Source organism: Silene latifolia, chromosome Y (genome assembly GCF_048544455.1).
Source record: "Silene latifolia isolate original U9 population chromosome Y, ASM4854445v1, whole genome shotgun sequence".
Taxonomy (NCBI): domain Eukaryota; kingdom Viridiplantae; phylum Streptophyta; class Magnoliopsida; order Caryophyllales; family Caryophyllaceae; genus Silene; species Silene latifolia.
Genome location: NC_133538.1, coordinates 87,549,097 through 87,574,107, shown reverse-complemented (window position 1 = coordinate 87,574,107; position 25,011 = coordinate 87,549,097).

The window sequence follows — 25,011 nt, the reverse complement described above, 5'->3', positions numbered from 1 at the left end:
GATTTTCAACAAAGATAAGATCTACAAACCGGTTAAAGTAAGCAGCCTCCTTGATATGGCTACTATGATCAACTAGTTCCATTTGGTCAAGAATGACAATCTTGACAACAAGTATGAGTGGCTCATTAAAGAAGCTAAGTCCTTCATCTTGCCTAACAAAATATGCCGCATCGCCGTTCATAGCCCAAACTACCTACTACCCGTGTCCGAGGAAGCCGAAGTAGTATATATGTTGTTTGTAAAGTTGCCTCCCAATCGTCAGGTGGAATGCTGCGGTATATGTAGGACCATATAGGTATATGATGAGTTTTGATAATGATATGTGTGTGTTTTGTATTATATATAATTTTGCTCGTAATCGTTTATTAGTCTTTAATAGATTAATTAAAGTTTACAATATAAGCAAGTAATGTTATAGCAGTCCTGGCTATAACATTGATGATTTGTGAAGCATAATTCAAGTAATGTTATAGCAGCTTAAGCTATAACATTGAAGATTCTTAAAGCGTCATAGTAACTATAACAAGTTTCAAGTATGATTATTACTCAAGCAACAGGCTCGATCAAGTCTATAACAAGCTCAAGATGAAGAGCTTATGATCAAGATAAAAAGAAGATCCTACCACTGAAGATCTCCAGGAAGATTAGCTAGTATAGGACTTCATCTAATAATAGTATCTTAAGAAGTAATATTGGAAAGGTAAAGTTATAGCTATTTCACCTATAACTTTACTTACCAAACTTAAGGTTATAGCTATTTCTACTATAACTCTGGGTTGCATTTGATGGCACGATTTTAATAGTTTTAAAAGCAATTTTCAAAACATAAAATTCTTCAAATATGTTTTGAAATCATGTATGTATATGATAGAGATGAAATACGGTTTGTTTAGAGCATATAATTTATGTTATCCTATAGTCATGCTACCTAGCGTTTGCTAAATTATCTAAACATAACCCTAATTTATTCCTTGATATTTTGACCTAGGGTTTCGGCCAAGGAAGGCTTATGAGCCCTGTGGAGGACGACCTTACTCCCTATGCAAGTAAATTTTATTTGGTCAAATCTATTCTATATTGTCATAAGATATTTTCATATCTTATCAAATATATTAGGTTTACCTTATTTACTTAATCAAAATATTTAGTAGATTAAATTAAAAGGAGATAAGATTTGTTTCTCATGGAACAATTTACCTTGCCTCACGACACCTCTAGGGTTTCTATCAAAACCCTAGTGTCTCTCCTCTACTATATGTTGGAATATATGTCCTCCGACAATAATGCGATCACAACTGTTGATCATGATGATCACATGTTTAAGTCTCATTTTAAAGAATACAATTGGGAAGTATTTTACTGTCAACTGGTCAACATATATCGGTAATGATTAGCTGACTAGAGTTTGACATTACTGTCGTGCGACGGTGGTGATCAGCTGATCCCCTAGGTCATACCTAAAATATAATACTCTTCATTGATCATTTAATTAATCGTATAACGTTACGAGTTAATTAAAAATAATTGAAGGATATTTTGGAAGAAAATTTACGTATCTCATTATAATCTGATTAAATAAGATACGGTCTAGGTAATTGAATTGTTTCACTACTTAGATGAAATAATTGTTTAAGGAAACAATTAAATTTGAATGAATTATTATAAATACAAGTTATTGTGATTTATAATTGGTACAATATTTTGGTACAAGTAATTATGAATTACTAAGTCGTTTTTTGTATATGACGTATTTTTAATAATACGTTGATTTTTAATATGTTAAAACTACATAACAATTTTATGTAACATGTGACATGTGACATATTGATAAATTGACAAAGATAAAACGGAATCCATTTTATCCTCAAATGGACCGAAATATTGGGTGTGATTAACAATTTATATAATGTTAATTAAGACTAGTGAAATACATGATTAGTTCTCTATAATAGGCATGCATACCTAGTGTCTTTTGTGGAAGAGCACCAAGCCCATGCATTGGCCATCCCACACCCTCCTACCCGGTTTCCCCTAGGAAAGAACAAAGGGGAATTTGCTTAAACTTTGATCATTTCACTACATGCTTTAGTGTATGATTTATAATATTCATTCTATCATCCAATATTATTTTTAGAGAGAAAAAAATAATTTTTCTTCCTTCTTCTTCCTCTTGACCGAAATCCAAGAGGACCAAAATATTTTTGGGTCTTTTATTTAAGATTAATATTATTCTAGTTTTGATAATACTAATTTTATTATGGGTATTTCTTGGGTATTAATCCTTGGGAGAGATCCTACACTTGGGTCTTTATTCATCCATTGAGGAAAGCACAAGAACAAGAGAGAAGGAGATCTCTCTTGTGCCCTTATTAACCGAAAATCACAATGTAAGATGAACATTTCTTCTTTATATTGTTTATTAGTTTGCATGCATAAGATCATTTATTAATTTTATGATAAATTAAATTGGAACATATATGAATATGTTAGTATATAGATCTACTTTTCCTTCAATTGGTATCAGAGCCATGGTTGTTTGCATGCAAATCGGTTAAAAGTTTCTCCGAGTTATAAAGATTAACATATAAAACTTGTATAATTTGTGTTATTATGATATATCACGAAATTAATTTATGCATGTTTAAATTTCTGGTCCTAAAATGTTTTTAGGATATTTTGGTTATTTTATGGATTTTTGTTGTTCATATTACATAATAATGGCATTAAAATATGATTTTATGAGTATAAATGTCATTTTCGGACTAAAAATAGCTAAACTTCGAATTTTCCAGTGATATTTGGATATGTTGTCACATATATTATTTTGAGATAACCTGTAAATTTTCATAATTTTTGGACTTCTTATGCTCAAAAAATGGATTTTTCATTATTAAAATCGATTTTAGGTGGAAAATAGGTTAATATGAGATAAATTTCGAATCTGGTCATAGAAATTTAGTATGTTGTCACATGCATTTTTACAAGATGTGTGTAAAATAATAGGCTATATTGAAGTCTTTTTGCATGATTTATGGATTTTTGAAGAAAAATGGCATGAATTGTGACTTAATTAGTGAAAAAATAATAAAACATACTCCATGACTAAGGAAAAACGTCCAATGTTGCGTTTTTTTACCTTTTTCAGATCTAAAATTGAAAAATTGGTGTATATAATTTTTCTCATGTTTTTATGTTTTTTTAATTAAAACCGATAAACCGCAACATTGTTTTCCGGAAAAATTTCGAAATTTTTAACCTAAGTTTTCGAACATTATGAGTGTCATGGTATTTTTCAAGAATGTTCATGAGTTTAAATTTCAAATTTTGAATTTATTTGAAATTTTGTGATTTATTTGAAGTTTATAGCTTATTTTGTATTTTTGGTCCATTAATGAACAATTTTTAGAAATATGAGTTAATTATGGTCAACTAATTAGTGAAGACTAAATTTTGGGTCCTAAGAGGTTAGGGTAGTTAACTTATGCATAAATATGAATTTATGTAATTTTTGTGATTATAAAATGTTGAAATCACGCAAATCCGTAAAAACCGAGTAATATACGATATTGGCTATTTAAAGGCGATTTAGCATAAAATTGGACATGTTCATACACATTATAATGCTGCATGTTTTTTATGATTGTCATAATTTAATTTATGTAATTTTTGAATTATGTAATTTTTATTTAGTATGGCCTTAGATTTTAATTGGTATTTCCCAAAATGTATGGGAATATCGATTCGGTTGTAATTTATTGTGATCTCGTATCACCGTTTTGTAATTTAATAGATTTATTTTATTTTAGTTACAAATGTATAATAGGAAATTATGTAATTTGCTATGTAATTTAATTTATCCCGGAGTTCCTCAAGACGGATTTCTTCAAGATAGCGATACATAAAGACGGTGTTACCTCGAGATGCGTGCCACAACCGAAGTTCAAGAGACCAATGGAGTTGGTTTCCAAATATTTAATAGTTAATTAGATTTTATTTTTTAGGAAGGCCATACTAGGATTTATTTATTTTTATGCTTGCATTTTATTTATATGTCACATGCATCGCTAAATCGCCATAACTAAAACATGCATCATCTTTTTATCGAGTCCATCGACCGTGTCAATTAAAATTATCGGAGTTCACCGCTTTAGTTCACTTAAAACGTGATAGATAATAAATTGACATGACCTCTCGCTAAAACAATTAATTGAGACATAGCCTTACCAAATAGTAGAAACCATGAAAACCTATTTCACGAGGGAGTGCACTCGGCCATCCCGGGGTACAAACCTTGTTACATAGGGGAAGTGGGTGATGAATGTCTATCCACCGAATTCGTGTTGATGAGGGTTTCATCGGCCATCCCGTGCCCAAATTAATGTGAATTTGTATCATGGACACATTTATTCGAAATTTGGGTTGACCTCAACGAAAGTATTCGTGACCGTAGTCTCATGTGTTCCGGGCTATAGATAAACATTAGAGTAATTTTATCGACCAAGAGTTCTAAAAGTAGAATCGATTAAACGTTAATCCACCGAGTTATATTAATAAGGGTTCCATCGGCTATCCCGTGCCTAAGTTGATATGAATTTGGGTCTTGGAATCATTTATAATAGTTGGGTAGAGGTCACTATTTAAATGTTCATATCTTGTCAATTTTTACAAGTATGATTTAAAAAGACAAATGTTAATATTTCCTTTTCCTCCATACTTGTAGTTCATTACAATGAATCTATCAAATGCTACCGCACCGATAACTATTGAGTCTTACCACAATGTTTTTGACGACGTTTGCTCCAACAATGATTTCGACACTACTAGAGAACTTTATTTTGGGATAGGTTCGGATGGAAACCTTAACTTCATCACTTCTTCTAAACCACCTACTACTACTAGATCTCGTGTGAGCCCGTCTCAGGAAGACTACCTCATACAATCTATAGGGTCTCTGTCTCTGGAAGATAAAGATGCCAAAACTAGTGGGAGCTCAAGCAATCAAGCTCTTGCTTCAAAGGGCAAATAGTTCAAGAAGAAGGGAAAGAAAATCAAAAACTTCAAGCAAGTTAATGATGAGTGCCATTATTGCTATGGCATGGGACATTGGCTTAGGAATTGTCCCGTGTATTTGCGAAATATAAGGGAAGGAATCATCACTCCAAAAGGTAAAATTCCTAAGGAAATTTATGTTATTGATATAAATTATACTTCCACTACGACATGGGTACTAGATACCGGTTGTGGTTCTCACCTTTGTAATCATTTACATGGTTTAAGAGATGTGAAGAGGCTTAGCAAGGGAGATGTGGATCTACGCCTTGGAAATGGAGCTCGAGTAGCGGCCGAATCCAAAGGAACTTATGTTCTAGCTTTGCCTAATGGATTTGAGTTGTATTTACATAATTGTTTTTATGTGCCTACACTCTCTAAAAACATTATTTCAATCGCCATGCTAGACATGGACGGTTTTTGTTTTGTCATTAAGAACAATCGTTGTACTATTTCAAGGAATGATTTGGTTATAGGCCAAACTTCTTCCATCAATGGCATTTACATTTTAGAGACCTCAAATCCGACTAATGATATTTATAACATTCAATCAAAGAAACTCAAATCAAGTGACCCAAGTGAAGCGTTCATTTGGCATTGTCGATTAGGTCACATAAACGAGAATCGCATCAAAAGATTAATTTCGACTAATGTGATTACACCATTTGATTATCAATCATATGGTACATGCAAATATTGCCTACTTGGCAAAATGACTCGTAATCCTTTTAGTGGTAAAGGGACACGAGCTAGTGAACTATTGGGACTCATACACACCGATGTATGTGGACCAATGAGTATCACCGCTCGTGGAAATCATGACTACTTTATAACCTTCACCGACGAACTGAGTAGACATGGGTATGTCTATTTAATGAAACATAAGAGTGAAGCGTTTGAGAAATTCAAGGAATTTCAAAACAAATTAGAGAACCAATTGGACAAAAAGATAAAAGCACTACGTTCCGATCGTGGTGGAGAATATCTTACCCTTGAATTCGATTCACACTTGAAAAGTTATGGTATTATATCACAACTTTCTCCACCCGGAACACCACAACTCAATGATGTTGCCGAAAGGAGAAATCGAACCCTACTTGATATGGTTCGATCAATGATGAGTCAAACCGATTTACCAAACTCGTTTTGGGGATTTGCGATTCAAACCGCAATTATATCTTTGAATAATAGTCCCACTAAGGCCACCGGAAAAACTCCATTTGAAATGTGGAAAGGAAGAGTTCCTAATCTATCCTACATGAAAATTTGGGGATGTGATGCTTACGTCAAGACCAAGAATGACAACAAGCTTGCCCCAAGATCCGAAAAATGCACCTTTGTAGGTTACCCCTCAAATTCTCGAGGATACTACTTCTACAAACCTCAAGATAACAAAGTGTTTGTGTCTTGCGAGGCTGTCTTCTTAGAAAGAGACTTTATTTCTAAGGGACAGAGTGGGAGAAATTTTGAACTTGACGAAGTTCAAAAGCCACAAACCGAGGTAGAGACGCAAGAAGATGTTCCTTCGTCATCTAACGCGGTTATACCTCCTCCACTAAGAAGAACGAGTCGAGTAATTCGCCATCCCGATCGATATGTGGGGCTTATCGAGGAAGATGGAACACTTGATGTGTTGCTTATGGAAAGTGACGAGCCCGCTACCTACAAGGCCGCAATCTCTAGTCCTAATTTTTCCTTATGGCTTGAAGCCATGAAGTCCGAAATGGATACTATGCTTGAAAACCAAGTTTGGGACTTGGTAGATTTGCCTAAAGGGGCAAGACCTCTTCAATGCAAATGGATATTCAAAGTCAAGAACGGCATAGAAGGACATGATGATGTGTACAAAGCTAGGCTAGTGGCAAAAGGATTTACCCAAGTCCAAGGTCTCCATTATGATGAGACCTTCCCCCCCGTAGCCATGCTAAGATCCATACGGATTTTGTTAGCGATAGCCGCATTTCATGATTATGAAATATGGCAAATGGATGTCAAAACCGCTTTTCTAAATGGGCATTTAGAAGAGGAGGTGTACATGATACAACCCGAAGGTTTTGTTGATTCTAAAAATCCTAACAAAGTGTGCAAACTTAAGAGATCCATTTATGGTCTTAAGCAAGCATCTAGAAGTTGGAATCATCGATTCAATCATGTTATAAAGGAGAATGGTTTCACTCGAAATGTTGAGGAACCATGTTTATACATGAAATTTAGTGGGAGCAATGTTGTGTTCCTAATCTTGTATGTCGATGACATACTACTCATTGGAAATGACATTCCAATGTTGTCTTATGTTAAGAAATGGTTAGGTAACCACTTCCAAATGAAGGATTTAGGAGAAGCACAACGCATATTAGGTATCCGGATCCATAGAGATAGATCCAAGAGGATATTGGCACTAAGTCAAGAGTCTTATGTTGATAAGATTCTTCGACGATTCAGCATGGACAAATCAAAAAGGGGTTTGGTACCTATGGTAACCGGGACGATATTGAGCAAGACTCAATCTCCCTCCGAACCCCATGATGTTGAACGCATGAAGACAATCCCTTATGCTTCCGCTGTCGGATCAATCATGTACGCCATGATATGCACACGTCCTGATGTCTCGTATGCCTTGAGCATGACGAGTAGATATCAAAGAAATCCAGGTAAGAGTCACTGGATTGCTGTCAAGAACATCCTTAAGTACTTGAGAAGAACTAAGGATTCTATCTTGGTGTTTGGAGGAGATACTGAGCTGCGTGTTAATGGATACACGGACTCGAGTTTTCAAACAGATAGAGATGACATGAAATCACAAGCTGGTTTCGTTTTCATGCTCAATGGTGGTGCCGTTAGCTGGAGAAGCTTCAAAGAAGCTGTGACCGCGGATTCAACAACGGAGGCTGAGTACATTGCAGCATCATAAGTTGCCAAGGAAGCTGTGTGGATCAGGCAATTCACGGAAGGTCTAAGAGTAGTACCTACCGCTAATGATCCCATCACTCTCTATTGTGATTATAGTGGGACAATCTTCCAAGCTAAGGAGCCAAAGTCTAGTAATAGATCTAGACATGTACTTAGAAAATATCATGTAATAAGAGATTTCATTGAGAGAAAGGAAATTGCGATTTGTAAGGTTGGGACGGATGACAACATAGCCGATCCGCTCACCAAGCCTTTATCGCAGGCTAAGCATGATGGACATGTTGCGTCCATGGGACTTAAACGTGTACCAAGTTTTTGCTAGATTTTGAAATGAAATAAAATTGTTGTTTTTGTTCATGTTCACAATCACATTTGTCTTTTATCTTTAATTTATACATTGTTACATCCAAACGGGTTATAGTGACAATTGAACCCCGTTAAAGTGAACACGTATTAACATAGTATTTGCCCATAGTCACTTGTATGAGGTGACGTTTCGATGTGACTAGAGTGTGATGCGATTGATGGCAAGTTCAAGTGCCATAGAGTCATGTGAGATGACTAGTTGATCACATAGGCAGAGTGTTAGGAACATTTTGTCGGGCCTTATGACCGCTTATAGAGTTCTGGAAAATTTATATAGCCTAGTCATGGCGAGAGCTGCTATAGTATTCAAATGAGTCGATTCTTTTGACTAAAGACTATTCGCCTAAGATGGCACAGTTTCAGATTAACTTTGATTTGTGTTACTACGACCTTCGTAAATGGGGTCAAATGGGCATATTTTCGGTTATGATGGATGTGGCTAGTTGAAGGGAATGAGTGCGATAGGAATTGTCCACCCCTAGTCAGGGTTATAACAATATCTCAGGGCCACTCGAGGAGTAATGAACTAGAAATGCGTGGCCATGCTCGGAAAGTATCTATGATAGATAAGTCCGATCAATTAGTTATTCTCCAGATCAAGGAAACCACTCTCGATATGATCACTTGCAAGTACGACCTGAAAGACACCTTGCATTGAGTGGGAGATAGTAATAGGACAAGAGAATTGGTGACGCACACTTGTCGAGGACAAGTGGGAGATTGTTAGAATATGTGTTCTCCGACAATAATGCGATCACAACTGTTGATCATGATGATCACATGTTTAAGTCTCATTTTAAAGAATACAATTGGGAAGTATTTTAATGTCAACTAGTCAACATATATCGGTAATGATTGGCTGACTAGAGTTTGACATTACTGTCGTGCGACGGTGGTGATCAGTTGATCCCCTAGGTCATACCTAAAAGATAATACTCTTAATTGATCATTTAATTAATCGTATAACGTTACGAGTTAATTAAAAATAATTGACGGATATTTTGGAAGAAAATTTACGTATCTCATTATAATCTGATTAAATAAGATACGGTCTAGGTAATTGAATTGTTTCACTACTTAGATGAAATAATTGTTTAAGGAAACAATTAAATTTGAATGAATTATTATAAATACAAGTTATTGTGATTTATAATTGGTAAAATATTTTGGTACAAGTAATTATGAATTACTAAGTCGATTTTTGTATATGACGTATTTTTAATAATTCGTTGATTTTTAATATGTTAAAAATACATAACAATTTTATGTAACATGTGACATGTGACATATTGATAAATTGACAAAGATAAAATGGAATCCATTTTATCCTCAAATGGACCGAAATATTGGGTGTGATTAACAATTTATATAATGTTAATTAAGACTAGTGGAATACATGATTATTTCTCTATAATAGGCATGCATACCTAGTGTCTTTTGTGGAAGAGCACCAAGCCCATGCATTGGCCATCCCACACCCTCCTACCCGGTTTCCCCTAGGAAAGAACAAAGGGGCTTTTGCTTAAACTTTGATCATTTCACTACATGCTTTAGTGTATGATTTATAATATTCATTCTATCATCCAATATTATTTTTAGAGAGATAAAAATAATTTTTCTTCCTTCTTCTTCCTCTTGACCGAAATCCAAGAGGACCAAAATATTTTTGGTTCTTTTATTTAACATTAATATTTTTCTAGTTTTGGTAATACTAATTTTATTAAGGGTATTTCTTGGGTATTAATCCTTGGGAGAGATCCTACACTTGGGTCTTTGTTCATCCATTGAGGAAAGCACAAGAACAAGAGAGAAGGAGATCTCTCATGTGCCCTTATAAACCGAAAATCACAATGTAAGATGAACATTTCTTCTTTATATTGTTTATTAGTTTGCATGCATAACATCATTTATTAATTTTATGATAAATTAAATTGGAACATATATGAATATGTTAGTATATAGATCTACTTTTCCTTCACTACATATACTCATGATATTCATTAAATCAAATAAGATTTTCGAAATATAAAAATTCCTGGCAAACAATTTTAGTTTAATTTTAATCGAGTATTTTTATTGTTTTGCATTTGAAAATCTTTACGAAATGTCGTACTCTTTAATTTGCGTATTATTCTAATGGTTACGTTATAAGATAATAGTACTTCATATTGTTTCTTACTCGTTCAATTGTGTGAACACCTAGAAGAATAATCAAGTGCTTTCTTAGTAACTTAAGATAGTCAAATCGAATATCTAGTGATATTCAAATCGAGTTATAACTAGAGTTAGTTATACGAGTTGAGTTGATAATTTTGTAATCCAGAGAAAGGTACTAAAATTATTAATCGAAAATAGTGGACGTAGACTTCGACGTGTGAAGCTCAACCACTTAAAATATCGAGTGTCCTTGCATTTTTCTTTATCGTTCATTTCATTACGTTATAAATCAATTAATTAATTAGTTAAAGTTTAATCAATAAAGTTTAAGTAATTAATTATTTAGATATAAAATAAAAAGTGGGCATAAGTTTTAAAATACTCAGTTCACCCTCCCCCCTTCCCTCGAGTATTTCGACCGTCATAAACTCTTCAGTATACATCGTGACCGTGTTGTAGTGCGTAATTGAGTGATGATATTGTTATTATCCCTTGAAAATAATGCGTGCTTAGGGTCGTGTCCATGAGATAGTGTAAGTGTTGTGGATACCGATGTGACTATTGTAGTTGTAGGTGACAGTATGGTGATACCGTTGTCGGGTGTGGGGGAGGAGGTAGAACGGTTGCGAAAATAACTATGAAATGGTATGTTTATGTCGGTAGTATGTCTCGGATGATTTATCTTCATTGTGTAGTAATGATGGCCTTAAGGCCAAGAGCTTGTTTTAAATTTGGTTATTTGATGGTCTGTCAGTCACCATTGGGGTCTATTAGCATTTGTGTCATGAAATAGGAATGTTTGGAACCGAGTTGAGAACGGAAACCTTCTACCCAGATGACACTCGACCGAGTGTACCATGTACTCGACCGAGTGGCCTCCTACACTCAACCGAGTGGTCTGCTTTGGCCTTTGTTTTGTCAATACTCTATCAAATATTGGGTGTATACCGCTACATTCACGGTTCATATTGGTTGATTTGTGTCGGATGAACATGATGATCCCACATGGGTGAGACCTTATCCATTATTTACGTTTGAACATATTATATGTCTTTTGCTACTTAAAAGTGAAAGTTAAATGAAAATTGTTAATTTAACATGAGTAATTGGATGATAAAAATGATGTGACAATTGTGTGTGGTGCACGTTAATTGCCATGAGTTCATTCTGTCATGAAAACACTGTCCTTATTGTGTGAAGTTTTGTCATGATGTGTGTGTCACATAGTAATCTTGAATGCATAATTAGAGTCGTATGCCACTAGTAACAGAAGTATTTATGATGGGCGAAAACAAATGTGGAAACACATGTGATCATGTGGTGGATTTGACGCGATATATGTGATGTGACCATTATTTGAGCATATTTAGTCCCCGAATTAGCCTTGTTCCCATGCTTTTTAGTGCATATTTAGGTCATTTATTGTCTTTAGTCCTTTGTTTTGCATATTCTTTGAGGTTTTGATCCCTTGGTAGGAAAGGAGTGCAAACCTTGCATTTTCATGACAAAATGGAGCTAAATTGATTGAATTCAATGACCAAGCATCAAAGAGAAGACAAGACTAGAAGGCCTTTGTACATATTGTAGTAGTTGGGCAATGATGAGAAAAGATCCTTGAATCTCTGATGAAATCCCCAAGGATTATATGAAGAAGAAGGAAGAAAAGAAGAAGGAAGAAAAGAAGAAGGGAAGAAGCTGACTCAGAATCCGAGCGGATTGCCCCCCTGGACGCCCATCCAAGACAAGGAATCCGAGCGTCTTATTCAGAGGGACGCTCGTCCAAAAGACCCACAATCCGCTCGTCCAGCCATTGAATCCGCTCGTCCAAAAGCCAGACCATCCGCTCGTCCCGTGCCCTGGACGCTCAGATTGTGTTACAGCTATTCCGTTTTATTTTTATTCTATGAAGGATGCGCATACCTCGGATAGACTAGCAAAAAGGAGACTCGCATATTTTTCAGAGAGGAGCGATTCCTCAAGAACTTAATCGTCATTTAAGCCCTTAGTAAACCCTAATTTGTGTACCTAATCCCCACTATAAATACCCCATTAGTCTAATTAGATAATCATGTTCTTCTTATTAATATTTAGTGTCGTTTATATCATTCTAATATCTCTTTAATCTTGTAATCAACTTTTAATCAAGTCTTAATACAAATCTCATTTCCTTAATCTCTCTTTTGTTCATATTTCATTTTGGGTAATTGAAGATTATTTGGGTTATTATTGGGAGATTGACAACCTTCCAATCAATCATCAAGTACTTCTATTATTCTTTGCTTTATTATTAGAATCATTAGTAGGTATAATTCTCGTAATCCCTTTTTAATTATTGTTAATCATCTTCATTTATTCATCATGTTTTACTTTGTTGTCATGATTGACAACCTTGCTAGCATGTTCAACATGATAATGAGTGAGTAGTTTCCTTAACTAGGGTTAATGGGTAATTAGGGGAAACCAACATGGGGGATGATTCATGCTTAATTTAATATGTTTTCATAGTTTATTTACTTGCTCGTTGTGATCTCAACTTATGCACATGTTATGTTTGATGAAATGCGAGCCTATGAATCCTTGCATTTTTCACCCATCACTTACCTTTTCAATGAGACTTGTAAGACATAAACCAACTCGAGTCTCATTAGACCATGCATATAGTTGAGTAGGGAATATTAAGTCAACTTGTAGGTGTTGTACAATCTAATCGATTCGGCTCCGGGACCCAAACTTTCCTAGGATTGTAAGATATAAACCAACTCGATCCATCACAGCAATAATTGCTTGCTTATAATTTGAGAATATGTTTGTATGATCAATTCCCATGAATCCCCTATGACCCCATGACACCCTAGTGCCCTTTATCAATTGTTTACATCTCTTTTTAATCATCTTGCTTGTTTACTTTCATTGCTATTTAGTTTAGTGATCTTCTATTCCAACCCCAAATTGTGACACCCCTAGACACCGCTACTTGCAATTGAAAATCTCACTTCAATACCCGTCCCTTGGGATCTGACCTTTACTTGCCTCTTTACTAATAGTAGAGTTGTTTGTGGAGTTATAAATATTGTTTTGGTCTAGGTGCTCCTAACGACAAGTACCGAAAACTAAACCTCTCAAGAGGGCTCGACCAATATGCGTGGCATGGCGTGCGAAAATGGAATGATTAAAAATGATTGAGTCACATAACGAGTAATTTTGGCATTTTCTGATTGTTTCATAGAGTCCGCATATTCGTGATTTCATGTGCATATGTGTCTGTATGAAATTTGACGATATATATACGTAATACTAATCGAGACATACCGTGTGATAGATATGTATACATATAATCCATAAGAGTTGGCAGTTATTTATGGGATTATAGATTGGAACCGTGGGTTTGACCTTGTGCTTGACCTTGTGCTTGACCTTTTGGGAGGCTTGTAGGGTGGAATTATATCGATAGAATTATGACCAGATGTGATTTGCAATAAGTAAGAGAGAGTGTTGAACCTGGAACATGGTCAATTGTGGAATATGGTACTGAGCATATGAGAGCACATTATGAGGTTTGATAGTTGAACTTAGGGACAAAGTTCTCTTTTAGGAGGGAATGAATGTAATAATTTGGAAATTAAGGAAAAAAAGAGTACGACACGTGAGGAAGTAATGAGAATTGAGCAAGAACCTTGGGATAAGTACAATAAACATGTGTGGTTAATAAGAATATTGACGGACCTTATGATAGAGTAAAATAGCGAGAGAGTACATGAGAACCGGTAATGAGACTTGAGAGAAGATTGAGGAATAATTGTGAAAAGAGAGAGTGAGGCAAAGTTTGGAGACGAAGTTGATTTCAAGGGGAGAAGTTTATAATACCTGGATATTTTAGGACCTACAAAGGAACCTTGGGATGCGTGAGAGGACCCTCGGTTTTGATGAGTCTACTCAGGAGTGAAGTATAACTATAAAGTTGACCGAGTATAACCTATACTAGACTTAGTGGACTTGTCATAATGTCTGCCTATAGAAGGATCGTTTTAAAACCGTAATAAGACGAAATCTAGACATGGTATTGATGTGATTCCTGTTGGATGCGATAGCTTGTTCTAATGCGATTCCAACGGTAATGAGTGAGATCTGACCGTGTTACAAAAGCTGGTCATTGTTGAGAACTGTGTTTTACTTGACCGAGTGGAATCAGCACTCGACTGAGTGTTTGGCACTCGATTGAGTGGACTCAGCCTTCGATCGAGTGCACTCTGGGCAGACGGGTTTTAAACCCGCAAACCTCACTTCTCCTATTTCATTTCTATCTTCTTCCTTATCTTTCCAAACTCTCCCCCTTCTCTCTATAACCCTCACAAACACCATATTAGGGGATTCAAACTTAGATTAGAGGATTTCTCACCTTCTCCTTCATCCTTTCAACTTGTAAGTTGAGATCTACTCTTTTTCTAGTCTTATGAACCCTAAATTTTAGGTGTTTTTAATTGGGTTGATTAATTAATAACTATTGTTAATATATAGGTAATTAATAGGAAATAATAAGGGGCTTTGTGTTTATGATAGTATAGGTTGATTTGTAATAGTTATTATGTGATTTATGCAGGATGAGACGGTTTTAGGAGATGGATGCTTGGAGAATTTCGACTAGCTTATGGATTATTCTACAAGGTAGGCATCCTACTCGGTTTCAATAAGTTTAGATGGTTGCGGATGTCATTAGTATGTTGTCATTTAATTATAACATGATTAGTGTGGTTAGTCATTGGTGGCCTCAGATTCTTGTTGAGAATCCATGGTAACATGAAAATGAGTAATTAATGTTTGTTGGTGATTGAGGATTTGGGTGAGTCTCATATGTGTTGGTGATGCATTATAACATGATATTGAAATGTGATGACTCAAGGAGTCAGTATTTGACATATAAAGTGGTATCTTGCATTTATCATGGTTGTCATGTGTATGGCAGGATAGGATGGCTTGTGATTGATTGCTTGTTGTTGAGGAGGCGGAAGGCAGTTGGGAGACCGTCTTCCGCTTGGGTCGCCTCTTGGAGCTTCCCACTCTTAGAGGGATGTGGACATTGATGTCTTGAGTTACGGAGGGACTCGCGTGGTTGAGGCATGACGTCTGGTAGGGGATCCGGTTGGCTTTCGGACCCGGTACGCTTGGGCGTGTCGCGGTACCTTTTTGTGAGGTGTGGTGTCGTGGGTGTGTCCCTGGCACCGGTGGTTGTAGGTACGTTTGGGCATGTCCCAGTACCAATGTGGTTATGGGTACGTCTGGGCGTGTCCCGGTACCGGCGTGGTTATTGTATAATCGTGTCTCATTCATATCATTGGCATGTGGCATATTATTTATCATAATGTGTCTTACATTTATTTATTGAAACTGACGTGCGTGTTTGTGTAAATTATCACCTATTTATGGCGTGGTATGTGTCGATCCATGTGATATTTCCGATCATATGGGGAGCAGGTTGAGTACAGGTTGAGTTGTTGTCACGTGAGAGACGGGACGAGCCTTGGACTTGGAGTCGAGTACATGGATAGTTGTTAGATGACATTAATGGTAGCCAAGTTGTATAGTTCACATTTATTCATTTATTCATTTGTGGTTATGTAATTAATAAATACTTTAATTATATTTAATTATTTTTAATTGCAACTCCAATTTCACCGCCTCGGGAAACCGAGATGGGAAAATCCTCCCATTACCTTGGTCGGGTAAGAAGGGGGTGTTACAGAATAAATTCTTTGGAAATCCCCCCCCCCCCGGATGGCATGTTCATATTTAGCGCCACCTCCATGCTTGCCATGTTTCAGCGAATCAAGAGAACTACTATTAGTCTCTCTAAAAGGATCGCCCGGCTTGAAGATGCTTACTACCAACAAATATTTAACCCACCAACACCCATGCCGCGCCCAAGGGAGGGTCCACCAAATACCCAAAACTCCCAATTTCAAGGGGGACTGCTTCCGCGACCATTATGGTGTGCACCCTCTAACATAACTCAGAACAATCACCTTCACAAAAATCACCCTCACAAAAATTACCCGTAAAAAAATTACCCTCTGAGGAATCCTCCCTCAAGGTTCATTCGCGACCCGGAAATCGACGGCATTTGGAGAGGTGACGTAGACGACGTCTACATCGTCCAGGGAAAGGGAAAACAAGCTTAGGAAATTGATCACCTTACCCGGTCAGGGCGCCCCTACCAAAACCCAACTCCTAAAACAAACAATACGCCAGAAATTGACGATTAAATCGACCTCGACATAGATAGCCAATTGAGGGTTCCATAGAATTCATTCCACAAGAAACTCCAAAAGGCAAAGGCTGAAATATTCATCTGGGAGCTAATCGCCACATCCTTTGAACACCGAAAAGCTTTACTTCAAGCCTTGCCAAAATTAGCAGTGCCTTCAACCTTCTCACCTAAAGAAGTGGTAGCCCACTTGACTAGGGATGTCCCAGGTCTAAATAACCCCATCATCTTCTCCGACGAGGATATCCCCTCCTTTCGAGCCAACCACAACCTGACCTTGTACATCACCGTGCAATACCGAACGAAGAACGTGCCTATGGTGTTGGTGGATGACGGATCTACCGTGAATGTCTTCCCTCTTAAAATTGCTCACATGCTAGAGATCAAGGAAGCTGACCTCGTCGCAACCAATCAAGCGGTTCACGCCTACGACGACACTCGTCGCAAGGTCGCACGTGTAACACCCCCATTTACCCATTGCCTTACCAAGGTCTAGCTTAGCAAATGGAAGGGCTACCATATCGGTTATCCGAGGTAGTATATATCAAAGACACCATAACGAATATAAAGTAAAGTTTAACAAGGTTACAAGTCCCAAAACAAGAATTCCAAAGTGAAATGTGTATACAACCAACTGTCATAAAAATAAAAGTAAATAAAGTCTACTAGCTAACAGTGGAAGCTATGATAAAAGCAATCACAACCTGCTAGATATCTGTTCACCATCCCCCAATGGATCACCGAAGGTTTTACAACAACAAAAAAGGGGCCAGTCAACTGTACAGTAAAACATGTTATAGCCACAACAATAACCAACCAATCTAAATCCTGTAACAGTAAAACTCCAACCTCCAAGTATCATTATCTGAGCCGTAGCCAAGATCTTCCAGGTAACCAATCGGAATAGATTACCCACACGGGCAGTGGGAGACCGCAACCTTGCCACCTACGCCCAGCTTATCGCAACGAGCTATTTCAGATCATTAATGTGCACATCCCCCTTGTGACGGGAACCACAAGGGGCAAAGATGGGGGTGAATGTCATCTCCCGAAAATGGCTTCAAAATAAATACCAACAACAACCAACAATACCAAAACACCGCAATATTATCACAATATAAAACCAATAATCACCACATCAATGACCAACAATCGTACAAATGACTGAGTAGGGAAACGCTACCTTATTCGCAATTCCGCAATCAATCACACAACAAGATTAGAATTTTTCTTCAACGAAATCTCCACCTAACAATATTAATCAAGAAATTACTACTATAATTCATCATTACTAATCATTCTTAAGAACCAACCCAATTAAGGTTCATATCCAATTGACTTAACGCAAAAAGAGTAGAAATCTAGGGCTTACAAACTGGTAGGCACGTGAACCACGAAATTTGAACACTGAAATGATAGATCTTCCCTTTGTAGATGATTTGGGTGATTAAGGAGTGAATTAGGTTGTAAAAGTGATTATGAAATGTTAATGACGACGGAAATGATAAATATATACTCTTTAATCATTCTAATCAAAACCGCGGAAAATAACCCGTCAGACCGGGTACTCGGTCGAGTACCTAAAGTACTCTGCCAAGTACGCCCTACTCAACCGAGTTCCTCACAACTCGGCTAAGTGCACCCAAAACAGTAACCTGTCTAAGAGCACTCGTCGACTCACTCGGCCGAGTACAACCTACTCGACCGAGTGTACAGTGACCATAATTCTGTGGTATTACAATCTTCCCTCCTTAAAAGTGAACTTCGTCCCCGATGTTCACACCTTACTTGATACAACCAAGCATAACCCAATCTAATACAACCATACAACTCAAAAAGAACACCTGACTCAAAAGACACTCACCATGTAGTCAACCATAACCAACTATGATTACGCAAACATACCGACCTCAACCTACCCAAAACACATGTGATTATCTCCTACCCCCTTTAAAAGACAAAGGTTACGACCCCGTAACAAAACACACCTTAACAAAAAGGTGTGGATGACGCTCCCTCATTGCCCCTTCCGGCTCCCGTGTAGCTTCTTCAACATTGTGATTAGACCATAGCACTTTGAGCAAGACGGTTTCACCACTCCTCATCTTTCGCACCTTATGGTCCAATATCTCCTTTGGCACCTCCGTATACATGAGAGCTTCATCCAGCTTAATATTCTTTACCTCAAGCACATGAAATGGATCACTCACATACTTCTCAAGTTGTGAAACATGGAAAAATTATGCACCCGATTAAGAGATGGTGGCAAAGCTAGTCGATAAGCTACTTCACCTACCCGATCCAAAATTTTATATGGACATATGAATTTTTGACTCAACTTCCCTCTCTTGCCAAACCTCATAACGTCGCGCATAGGCGACACTTTCAAAAGGACCCAGTCACCCACCTCGAAGTCGATATCTCTGTATGCAAATCCGCATAACTCTTTTACCAGCCTTGAGTTGCTTTCATCTTTTGTCGAATCAATTGTACTTGCTCAACCATATCTTGTACCATTCGTGGTTCTAAAACCACAGCCTTAGCGCTATCATCCCAACACACTGGACTCCTACACTTCCTCTTGTACAATGCCTCAAACGGAGCCATCCTAATACTCGTGTGATAGCTGTTGTTGTATGAAAACTCAATTAAATCAAGTCTATTCTTCGAACTCCCACCAAACATCATCGCACAAACTCGCAACATATCTTCTAGGGTCTTGATGGTCCTTTCAGTTTGACCATCTATCATAGGATGGAACTCTGTACTCGTCTTTAACGTAGTCCCTATCAATTCCTGCAACTCTTGCCAAAACTGTGATATAAATCTCCCATCTCTACCTCACACAATATCCTTTGGTAACCCGTGTAATCGTACAATATACTTCTTATAGTCAAGAGCTAGTTTAATCTTACTCCAAGTATCTTTCATTGGAATAAAAGGAGCTGACTTTGTCAGACGATCGAAAATTACCCAAATCATATTATTACCCTGTTGAGTTCTTGGTAACCCCATAATGAAATCCATGGAAATTGATTCCCATTTCCGTTCCGGTACTGCAAGTGACTGAATCATACCTTGTGGTCTCCGTTGTTCCCCCTTGACCCTTTAACAAGTTAGAAACCTAGCCAAAAAGTCCGCTACCTCTTTCTTCATACCGGGCCACCAAAACGTCTTCTTCAAGTCCTCATAGAGCTTATCACCTCCTGGATGTACCTAATAAGGAGTGCAATGAGCCTCCGTCATAATCAACTTCTTCAGCTCAGCATGATTAGGCACACACAACCTCCCATCGAGTCGAACACTCCCATCTATATGGATAGAAAATCTCGAAACCATACCGTTCTCCTCCTTTGTCTTCGACTCCTGAATATTAGGATCAAGTACATGCCTCTTTTGGATGTCGTCATAAAGTTCTGGCTCGATAGTCAAATCACCAATGGCATCTCCCTTGCGAATAATGTGAATCCTCATCTTAGTCATGTCATCCTTCAACTTCATCAGTGACATGGCAGTGCATAGCGATTGCACTCTTTCTACTCAAAGCATCGGCAACCACATTAGCCTTCCCTTCATGATAAATGATCTACATATCATAGTCCCCAATCAGCTTCATCCACCTTCTCAGACGCATGTTCAGCTCCTTTTGAGTGTAGATGTATTTCAAACTCTTATGATCTGAAAATAGTTTAAAGGTTGCCATGTATAAATAGTGCCTCCAAATCTTTAGAGCAAATACCACTGCACCCAACTCCAAATCATGAGTATGATAGTTCTCCTCATAAGGCTTCAATTGCCGCGAAGCATAGGCGATGAGTTTCCCATTTTTCATCAAAACACATCCCAATCCATTCTTTTAAGCATCAATATAAACCTCGAAATTCTCAGCTCCTTCAGGCAAGGCTAGAACGGGAGCTATAGTCAAACGCTTCTTTAATGTGTGGAACACCGTCTCACAACTCTTATCCCAATGAAATCTGGTCTCTTTCGTCATTAAAGCTGTCATAGGTCTAGAAATCTTAATAAAATCTTTCACGAACCTCCTATAATAGCTAGCCAAACCCAAGAAACTCTGAATCTCAGCAACATTCTTCGGTGCTTCCCAGTTTGACACCGCCTCGATCTGACTAGGATCAACAACTACACCATCCTCTGAAATCACATGGCCCATAAAGGCAACCTTCTCTAACCATAACTGACACGTGGACAACTTAACATATAGCTCAATATCTCGTAAAGTTATCAATACCAACCTCAAATTCTCCTCGCGCTCTTCCTTATTCTTAGAATAGACTAGGATATCATCGATGAAAACCACCAAAAATCTATCCAAAAAAGGTCTAAAGATCCGGTTCATAAGATCCATGAACACTACCGGTGCATTAGTCAACCCGAAAGGCATCGCCATATACTAATAGTGACCATACCGCGACCGAAAAGTTTTTTTAGGAATATCTTCATCCGCAATCCTTAACTGGTGATAACCCGATCTCAGATCAATCTTTGAAAATACCCTGGCTCCAATCAGTTGGTAAAAAAGATCACCAATTCTCGGCAAAAGATACCTGTTCTTAACGGTAACATGGTTTTGCTCTCTATAGTTGATGCACAACCTCATACTACCGTTCTTCTTTTTCACGAATAGAATTGGCGCACCCTAAGGTGATACACTAGGTCGAATATATCTCTTATCTAACTACTCGTTCAGCTGTTTCTTCAACTGTTCCAGCTTCTTTGGCCCCATACGATACGGAGCCTAAGATATAGGTTGTATCCCTAGTTTAAGCTCAACACAGAAATCGATGTCCCTCTTAAGAGGTAACCCTACTATCTCTTCCGGAAAGATATCATTGAACTCACTTACCACCGGTATCTATTTTGGTGACGGCTCCTCCACCTGAGTATCCCTCATATGCAAAAGGATCATAGGACACCCCTTCCTCAAACATTACTTTAGAGTCATTGGTGCAATCATCTGTACCTTGGGTTTTACAACAAACCCCCGACATGTCACTCTAACTCCCTTAGGACCTTTTAAGGACACTTTCTTTTGACAACATTCTATCTTGGCCTCATACTTACCCAACCAATCCATCCCCACTTTGACATCAAACCCATCCATAGGAAACTCAAGTAAATTAACTCGTAAATACACTTTCCCGATCACCATGCACACCTCTTTATACATCTTATGACATGACACCGACTCCTTGACGGTATAAACACATTATATTTTACCAACTCATAGTCCCCCATACCCATGGTTAAAGCATGACCTCTAGTCACAAAAGAATGGGTTACTCGTGAATCAAACAAAACAGAAGTCAGTTTATGATTAACAAGAAAAGTACCGGTGAAAACTTGCGCATCATCCTCAGCTGCCTGTTTACCCATGTTAAAGAGTTTGCCACTGTTATTCTGACCTCCCCCTTGGACAGTAGTTGTTGATGTTGATGTGACCGATATTTGAGCATATTTAGTCCCCGAATTAGCCTCGTTCATATGCTTTTTAGTGCATAATTGGGTCATTTACTATCTTTAGTCCTTTGTTTTGCGTATTCCTTGAGGTTTTGTTCCCTGGGTAGGAGAGGAGTGCAAACCTTGCATTTTCATGGCGAAATGGAGCTAAATTGATCGAATCTAATGACCAAGCATCAAAGTGAAGACACAACTAGAAGGCCTATGTAAATAATGTAGTAGATGGGCAATGATGAAGAAGATCCTTGCATCTCCGACAAGATCCTTGAGGATTGTTGGAAGAAGAAAAGAATAAATGAGGAAGAAGCTTGCTGGACTACAATCCGCCTGTCGCAGCCTCGGGACGCTCGTCCCACCTCCACAATCCGAGCGTCCCACGACCCTTGCCGCTCGTCCCAAACCCACACAATCCGAGCGTCCCACCACACAATCCGCTCGTCCTGCACCACTGCAATCCGCTCGTCCCGACCCCTTGGCCGCTTGGATTCCTGCCCAGTACAGCACGTCTCTTCCTTGTTCCACTCGGGATGCGCATATTTTTGAAAGACTAGCAAAAAGGAGACTAGCATCTTCCTTCGAGAGGAGCATTTCCTAAACTTTTCTTAAGGGTCTTAATCGTCATTTAAGCCCTTAGTAACCCTAATTATGTACCTAATCCTCACTATAAATACCCCATTGTACTAATTAGATTATCATCAATCCTTAATATTATTTATGTTCTTCCTAGTCTCATTTTAATCTTGTAATCAACTTTTAATTAAGCATTAATACAAATCTCATTTCCTTAATTTCTCTATTGTTCATCATTTATTTTGGGTAATTGAAGATTATTTGGGTATTATCGGGAGATTGACAACCTTTCATCAATCATCAAGCACTTCTATTATTCTTTGCTTATTATTTTGGAATCATCTTTAGGTATACTTCTCTTAACCCTTGTTTTAATTATTGTTAATCATTTTCGATTCATTCATCATGTTTTGCTTTGTTAATATGTTTGACAAATTTGTTAGCATGTTAAACTTGATAATGAGTGAGTATTTTTCTTAGCTAGGGTTAATGGGGAATTAGGGGAAACCAACATGGGGGATGATTCATGCTTAATCTAATATGTTCACATAATTTATTTGCTTGCTTGTTGTGATCTCAATTTATGCACATGTTATGTTTGATGAAATGCGAGCCTATGAATCCTTGCATTTATTACCCATCACTTACCTTTTCAATGAGACTTGTAAGACATAAACCAACTCGAGTCTCATTAGACCATGCATATAGTTGAGTAGGGAGGATTAAGTCGACTTGTAGGTGTTGTACAATCTAATCGATTTGGCTCCGGGACCCAAACCTTCCAAGGATTGTAAGATATAAACCAACTCGATCCAATCACAACAATAATTATTTGCTTATAATTTGAGAATATGTTTGTATGATCAATTCCCATAAATCCCCTATGAACCCATGACACCCTAGTGCTTTTAATCAATTGTTTACATCTCATTTTAATCATCTTGCTTGTTTACTTACATTGTTATTTAGTTTAGTGATCTTCTTATCTCAACCCAAATTGTGACACCCTTAGACACCACTACTTGTAATCGAAAATCCTACATCAATACCCGTCCCTAGGGATCCGACCTTTGCTTACCTCTTTACTAATAGTAGAGTAGTTTGTGAACTTATAAATATTGTTTTGGTCTAGGTACTCCTAACGACAAGTAACCGAAAATGATAGTTCGACCAGATGTAGTAGACTTAGTCGCCGAATTTTGAGTCACACTGTTGTTCGGGCGCTGATAGGATCCGCCATTGTTGCGGTTATAGCCGCCATTGTTGTTGCTCTGACCTACCTGGTTATTCCATGACCCAACTGACATGTTACTCGCCAAACTCTGGCTCGGAGTTTGCGAATAGTTCCCCAGGTAAGACCGCGGAAAGCCTTCTATTCCCCCTCCAGCACTCTTTCACTCAAACCGTTTGTGGCCTACCACGCCACAGTTGAAACATTGCAAGGTAGAGTCGTAGCTCGTACTCCGACCACCTCTTCCCCACACAAGAGATCCCCAACTAAAGTTAGATCCTCCAGAATAAGCTCTAGCCTGGTTGTGGTTACCGCGCTTATAGCTCGATTGATTGCCACCCCCACTCTCAGCTTTCCTCTTCTCACTTCCATTTTATTTGGCCTCCTTGGACATGTCAACCCACCTCTCCACATGCCCCGCTCTCTCATAGACTTCATTTAGATCCGAAATCACCCCATCTGGTAGCTTTTCCATAATCTTGAGCGATAGTCCTCTCTCAAAATAGAGAGCCAGACTAAGTTGGCTCAACTGCATATCCTCTGTATAACTCGACAGTTCATTGAACTTATGATAGTACTTAGCCACGGTCATGCTATCAGTCATAGTAAAAGTATCAAACTCGGCCCTCAACCTGCTACGGATATTCTTTGGAACGAAATGGTTGCTTATTGCCTTCTTAAACTCTGCCCACAAAATTGCAGGTTTATCCAAGTTTCTATAGTATGCCCGTGCAACCTCCCTCTCACGGTCCCACCATACCCCAACCTCATCTCTCAAATAGAATGCAGCTTCTTCCACTTTCATATCCTCTGGACAATGAACAACTTTCAACACACTCTCCATTTCCCGGTGCCAGTTGTCGGGCAGTTTGGGCACGGTTGTGCTCTCATAGGTGGTAGGGTTAAAGAGGGAAATAGTGGTGCTCAAACGGGATGCATCCACCGCTGTTTCCTTCCCTTTTTCCACATTCTTTAGAGCCTCAATAAACGC